Here is a 7,500-nt window from a genome sequence, read left to right on the forward strand (position 1 = left end):
CAAACGGAAATACCATAACCTCTCGACATTCGACTTCCCATCGCATTTAAGTTATAGAATTTACTCGAAAAATTGTCTCCCTCGAATAAGTGGCTACATGAGAGCAAACATACTTATACTGGTGCGCCCCCTCGATCAAGGACGTGACACTCCATCGACGCACTTGAACTCTAAGGCGACGCTTTAAGAACGGATGAATAAGTGAAAACAGGAAAATGACATGCTTTGTCTTACACCAGCTTGAACGGGACTAACATATTGACATAACTTAGACAGTTGCTTGTTTTATCGTTTTTCACCGTATTAAAAACAAGCCGCCATCGTTGACCTGGAGTATAAAGCTTTCCAGAAGAAAGGGGGAAGAGTGGGAAAAGGAAAGAGAAGCCTTTCTTAAGAAAACCTGATTATTTATTATAATAATTTTCTTCCTCTCTTGTATTTTTATTGAATTAGTGGTATACAATACAGCCAGCCACATAACTTACACTACGGATACTTACACAACTAGAATACGAAGAACGTTAACCTTTGTTTACATTGTTTTTCAACAGGGCTGGTATACATACAAGAGAGAGAAATTATAACTAATAAGCAAGACATAGATAAAAAATGAAAAACGAAAATAAAATAGCAGTGGCACATCCCTCGAGACGAACATATTTATCGCAGCTCATGCGCATCGTGCTGTCCATTTTGCTGTGAACTTCCTCAGTGTGTTATTTAAAAAAGCAATCGTGCGTTCACAAAGGATCTTTTCATTTAGCAACAAGCTGAAGTTTTCAAAACTGGGGGAGGCTTTGTTTAACCACGAAAGAAAGATGTGATATTTTGCAATGATGACATAATGATTGAGAGCTAGACAAATATTTAACACAGGCTTATAACCATATAGAATATCCGTAGCGTTTAAGGTGACATTTTCCCATCTCTTTTCGTTCCACCAACTGATTACCATTTGCCAAAACATTTGAGTCCTGGGGCATTCATATAGAAGGTGAAGTAAATTTTCATGGAGGTGATTACAACGATCACAGCTCGGAGATGTTCTCAGCTTCATTTTGTAAAGTTTGCTATTAGTTGGTAGGATGTTATTTACCACCTTATATTGAAAACATCTAAGTTTGTTTTCCATTGTGACCTTGAAGGGTAACTCATAAATAGCTTTAAATGTGAGATTTTTTTCGGCTAGTATCTTTTCTACATTCGGAGGTTTAAGCATTTTCAGCACAAAAATTTTGCGCGCAATTTTGGCCGTGACGTTCGCGGAAGTGAACTTGTGTTCGCCAGTGTTATTGAGAGGTTTTGAATTAAGAATTGATTTTTTTCATAGATTAAGGATCGCTGAGAGGAGACCATTATAAGCTAGAAAGTCCACTGCCAAATCATATTTTCGTTTAAAATCGGATCTCGATAGAAAGTGTCCGCTTTCGTTTAGAAGATAGTAAATTTTAGTAACCACTTTTCTGTACCACGACGAGTGAAACACAGGTTTCCCGTCTACTCTTACGAAGCGGTTGTTCCAAATAGTTTCATGTTGATATTCCATAATCGTGGAAGGGTTCTTAGAGTGCAATTCCTGCCAAACAGTCAGTATATCTCTGTAAATCCTTAGCACATGTGTGGTCAAATTTAAATCGTGTGTGTCGAGGTAACATTCAAAGATAAATCGATCCCCATATTGAGATGTAATAGAGGAGAATACGGAACACCATTTACTACCGTCAGCTTAATGTAAACGTTTGACCCAAGCTGCTTTAAGCGATTTATCCAATATGGTGAAATCAACCATAATAAGACCGCGTTTATCCACGGGGAGTATTGCTTGAAGTTCCAGATAAATTTAAAGCAAATATCGTTAACTTTTTCAGCAAAGTTCAGAGGCACTGTAAAAACAGACGTATTATAAACTAACTTAAAAATTGCAAGAGTCTTAAATATACAAATTTTTCCTATGAGAGTTAAGTTCCTAGTTGTCCATTGATTTAAAACGTTCTTTAGCTTCACAAGCTTCTCTTCAAAATCGATTTTGTAACTAGTGGTGGAGTCATAGGCGAAGGCGACACCTAGCGCAAATACATATTCTTCAGGCCATGCAATGTGGAATGGGGCGTGTTTGCCTAAGCTGCATTTTAGGTTTCCAAGCCACATTCCTTCCGTTTTCGAGATTTATATATTCAGCCCTGAGCAGATTCCGAAATCATGCAAGAGATTGAATAGGAAGCCTGATACTAAGCTTAGGTTTTTGTTTGATTAACAAAGGTTTCTTAACAGGGTTTAATGATCGCCTTCCGAATCAGGAGAATAATAAACCCCCATGGCGCCTCTTCAATTATCGCAAACGCAGGAAGCAACAGTGGGCAATGCAGAATCTTCAGACGTCTTCCGGTGAGGGGAAGTCTTTGAATGTTCAAAACATTTTGGTAACTTTCAGGAGTGTTTGGTTGAACTACGGAACTGTTTAAAGACATCGAGGACTTAATTACCGCCAGTTTAAACCTTAGGCGATAAACGAGACGGCTTTTTGATCTGTTATTTTTTTTTACCGTAATTAGATAGAAAAAAGAGTGGTCATCGTTGGTCTGGAGTATAAAGCTTTTCGGGTGAACGGGGGAAGTGGGGGAGAGGAAGGGAAAGAGAAGCAAGCCTAGAAGTCAAAATGGTATCCTGGTTACGTTCTCCATCCCTGATTATGGCTCATGTTTTTAATTATGCGACAGATAGTTTTAAAGAATATAATCATGATCTTCTACATTTATCAGTAAGGGTGTGAAAAAAATATCGGTTTGTGTGAAAAGAGGTGGGGTTATGTTTCAAAGCTTGGTGAATAAATACTAGATGTATTTTTCAGTCAATGACACAGGCATATAGTTTGTAGGGCTTTTGAGCAAGCTTTGTAAAGGAAGTTAAACATATGGAACAATGCAGCCAGAAAGTGAAAGCTAGTACATAATGAACTGCGTTTGCAAGGGCCATCACGACAGGACAGGAAGACAGGAAATCCCTTTTTCTTAACTCGGATCCATGCATTTTTAAGAAACGAGATTAAGTTAATTTTAGCCCACCGTCTGGAACTTTATTTATACAAGTACAAGACATGAGTTGGTATACGGACTATTTATCATGGATTTTTTTTTAATTTTTCTTTTTGAGCTACACTTTATCTTTGTCAAACAGTTGATATTTTAATGCTGCTTTGACAAATTGAGGCGAAATTGTAAGCCTGTGACCAAGCCTAATTCCATTAAGGGAATCGTTTATCAAGCTTTAGTGAGGTACTTTTGTCAAGAGTTAAAAAGGTCAATTTTACTACACATCCTGAGTGTTATGGCCATTGATGTTTTAAGAAAAATCCCATCTGCTCTTTAATACCTTGACTTCTCTCAGTTGATGAAAAAGCCATAAAAATGAACTCGGTTTTCAAGGACTCTGATTGGTTACAGAAAATAGGGATATCTTATGTAGTCGAAACCTTAACTTCCATCTTCAACTCAGGCCGGTGACCAAGTTAAGGATTCCCCCAAACGACATACGTCAGTTTCAAAAAGAGACCTTTACGCTCGAACATTGGAATTTCTCCCCAAAATAAATCCTTCGACGGTTGGAAATGGAACTTCATTAACTTTCAAACGATATGAATTTGAGCATTGAGCATATGTATGTTCCTGCGGAAGACAAAAATTTAATTCGCCTTTTGACTTTACAATTAATATGAAGTGGCACGAATAAGTAGATAAATGGCTTACTCTTGACGATGAATCCCACGTGATTCTCGATGATTCGTTATCAAACACTTTAAAAATCCTCGAGGGATCTTTATAAACAAGGAGACACAGCGAGTGAAGCCATACTTTAACAGCAAGTAAACTGAGTTGACGGTGAAATGAAGATTACAGCGTTGGTTTTAATATCCGCTTTGTTGCTGTTCAGCACCTTTGTTCAAAACAGCGAGGGGTTTGGTGGAACATTGCCCCCGGGGAATAAGGGACTGCAGAGAAAGGTTTGTACCTCTGGGATAAATAGACAAAATGAAACAAAAAAAAAGGACAAAAATGAAAGAATTGCATTGAAAATTCAGTTTGTTTCTGTGTTGATGCGTTTGCTGAAAAAGAAAAGTCATCAATTAATACTTCAAAACTCTGTATAATGAGTGTTATGATCTCTTGTTTTAAGGGTATTGAAAATAGTACCAAAAAAAAAAAGAGTAAATTCAAGTTTTGTTGCCAGTTTACATGAAAGGGTGATTTTCAGTAACGACGGATTCGGAGTCGGCGTTGTTAGCGGAGTGAAAACTAAACGACAGAGTCGTTTAAACTTAAATTGTAAGTTCAACTGAATCGGACACGCAAGAATCAGAAGCTAAGCTTCCATTTCCTTGCGATGGTGCTTATCATTCCGTCTCTCACAATGCAGTGAAGACCAGCTTGTAGGAGTCACAAGCAGAAGCTGAAGAATAAACCAATCACAGTGCCGAGTCGTTCCTCAGGCATTGTGAGTGGCTTTTTGTTCCGCTTCCACTTTGCGACTCCGACAAGTTGGTCTTTACTGGATTGTAAGAGACAGAATCATAAGCACAGTCGTTGTTTGATTTTCACTAGATCTTAAAACACAACGTTTCTGCCGATTACGACTCCGACTTCTTCGGTAGTAAAAACCAGCTTCTAAGCTAACGACACACCAGCTGATTTAGCTAGGTTTATTTTGTTACGAGACAGGTGCCCCGCTGCTGCGATGAGGATTTTCGCCGATCGCCGTATAAAATCGCTGGCAGATATGGCATATCAGATATCTGCAACCGAATTAAATTTGCCGTCATTTGTCTAGTAGTTAGCCTGCGAGCAAGCTCCCGGGGGTGTCAGTGGCGGGGAAGGGTGGGGGGAGGGGGTCGGGTGCGCAACCTGATAGCTTTCTGGCAAGTTATCGTCTAGTGTGTCCATCACGCGATTGTATGCGGTCGTGGTCAACTAATTGAACCAATCAGCTTATAGCTGAAGAATTACCAAATGATTGACTGTCAACTAAGGAATCGAAATGCAGTATGGGAGGGTTAACATTCAACTGTCGTAGTACTTTTACTCATAATAGTTTTATCTTCTTTCCTTATTATAGTTGAAAAGAACAGCCAGACACATTTGTGCTGCAGGAAGAACTTTGGATTGTGAAAGAATAGAACTAGACGGATGATTCTTGGATGGCAACACGAAGATAAAAAACAAAGAGCCATATTCCAGCAGTTTGGACATTGACGAAATTATGATGATGCTTAATGCTAACAAACTAGTTAATTAATGGATTGTGAAAATTTTAGAGAGTAAGAAAATGTAAAGTATAAAAAAATAAAATGAACCGAATGTATTGAACATTGTGTCCATCAAATCTTAACTATTTCTTATTTCTCCAAATTTTACTACTCTTTTGAGAAAAACTATCTCCTCCCAAATATACCTTAAAATCACCAAAAAATTTACAAAACGCCCCAAAACATTTATTTGTGTTTTGAGTATTAGGGTTTTTGTATTGCTTGAAACGCGAACGAGATATTTCCATTAAACCGATTTTAAGAGGCGTGAAAACGGCTTTCAGGTTACTTGAATCCTATGTCAAAGCCAATGTGGTTGAGCTTTCGGTTACCAATTTTCATTTTATTAAACCTGGTTAGCATGTTTTGTTGGTGTGGATAGGGCTTTAAGTTTACACGAAACTTAATGATATATAACCTATCTCAAACTAAAATAAAAGTCTGTCAGCTTCCTCGTTTTCCACACATACTTAAAATATGGTTTGCCACAATTTACAATGCGGTACTGTTCAAATAGTTTTGATAAAAATTCATCTAAAGTTGTTTTCTTTATCAAGGATTTGCCTTATACAGTATTGTTGCATCAAAGAGTGGTAGTAGTGATCCTTGAAAAATTAAGTTGCTGGAACTGAAATGATGGAAACCTGTACAAGCTACCAAAAAATGGAGATATCAGTAATGGTTGATGGTTATCCCCCCGGCTTGTCCCAATTATACAACTGTTAATCCGGCATGGCAGTTTATTTATTTCAAAGTAGATTTTTTGGTACAACAATCGCAACCCCGCCCTTACGGTCTCCATCCCTGATCATGGCTCCTGATAAAATTCAACTTCCACTAAAAAAACAAACGGTAAAACTCTAACCTCTCGCCATTCAACTTCCCAACGCACTTAAGTTATAGAATTTGCTCGAAAAATTGTTTCCCTCGAATAAGTGGCTTCATGAGAGGAAACATTCTTATACTGGTGCGCCCCCTCAAACAAGGAAGTGACACTCCATCGACGCACTTGAACTCTAAGGCGACGCTTTAAGAACGGATGAATAAGTAAAAACAGGAAAATGACATGCTTTGTCTTAAACCAGCTTGAACGGGACTAACATATTGACATAACCGAGACGGTTTTTTGTTTTGTTATTTTTTACCGTATTAAAAAAAAAGCAGCCATCGTTGACCTGGAGTATAAAGCTTTTCGGGAGAAAGGGGAAAGGGAGGGAAAAGGAAAGACAAGCCTTTCTTAAGAAGGCCTGATTTGTTTTTTAAAGAATATTTTTCACCCTCTCTTGTATTTTTATTGAATTATTTGTATACAATACAGCCAGCCACATAACTTACACTACGGATACTTACACAACTAGAATACAAAGAACTTTTACCTTTCGTTAAATTGCTTTTCAACAGGGCTAGTATACATACAAGAGAGAGAAATTATAACTAATAAGCAAGACATAAATAAAAAATGAAAAAGGAAAATAAAATAGGGATGGCACATCCCTCGAGACATGTACATAGGCATTCATATAGAGGGTGAAAAAATTTTTCATGGGTGTGATTACAACGATCACATCTCGGAGATGTTCTCAGCTTCATTTTGTAAAGTTTGCTATTAGTTGATAGAATGTTATGTACCACCTTATATTGAAAACATCTAAGTTTGTTTTCTATTGTGACCTTGAAGGGTAACTCATAAATAGCTTTAAATGTGAGATTTTGTTTGGCTAGTATCCTTTCAACATTCGGAGGTTTAAGCATTCTCAGCACAAACATTTTGCGCGCAATTTTGGCTGTGACGTTCGCGGAAGTGAGGTTGTGTTCACCATTGTTATTGAGAGGTTCTGAATTAAGAATTGATTTCTTCCATAGATTAGGGAATCGCAGAGAGGAGACCATTATAAGTTAGAAAGTCCACTGCCAAACCATATTTTCGTTGAAAATCGGATCTCGATAGAAAGTTTTCGCTTTCGTTTAGACGATGGCAAATTTTAGTAACCACTTTTCTGTACCATGACGCGTAAAACACAGGTTTCCCGTCTATTATTACGAAGCGGTTGTTCCAAATAGTTTCATGTTGATATTCCATAATCGTGGAAGGGTCTTTAGAGTGCAATTCCTGTCAAACAGTCAGTATATCTCTGTAAAACCTTAGCACATGTGTGGTCAAATTTAAAATCGTGTGTGTCGAAATTACATTCAAAGATAAATCG

At 37.7% G+C, this 7,500-nt stretch overlaps 1 long non-coding RNA gene across 1 annotated transcript; it reads left to right on the plus strand.

Annotated features, from left to right (window-relative positions):
- The first annotated feature begins 3,865 nt into the window (after positions 1-3,865).
- LOC146470678 (uncharacterized) lies at positions 3,866-5,281 on the plus strand. The gene is made up of 2 exons (XR_014866990.1): positions 3,866-3,997; positions 5,107-5,281. It is a non-coding gene; the product is annotated as an uncharacterized LOC146470678 (long non-coding RNA).
- Positions 5,282-7,500: the final 2,219 nt, after the last annotated feature.

Source organism: Pavona decussata, unplaced genomic scaffold (assembly GCF_977016875.1).
Source record: "Pavona decussata unplaced genomic scaffold, jaPavDecu1.1 SCAFFOLD_112, whole genome shotgun sequence".
In the NCBI taxonomy this organism is placed as follows: domain Eukaryota; kingdom Metazoa; phylum Cnidaria; class Anthozoa; order Scleractinia; family Agariciidae; genus Pavona; species Pavona decussata.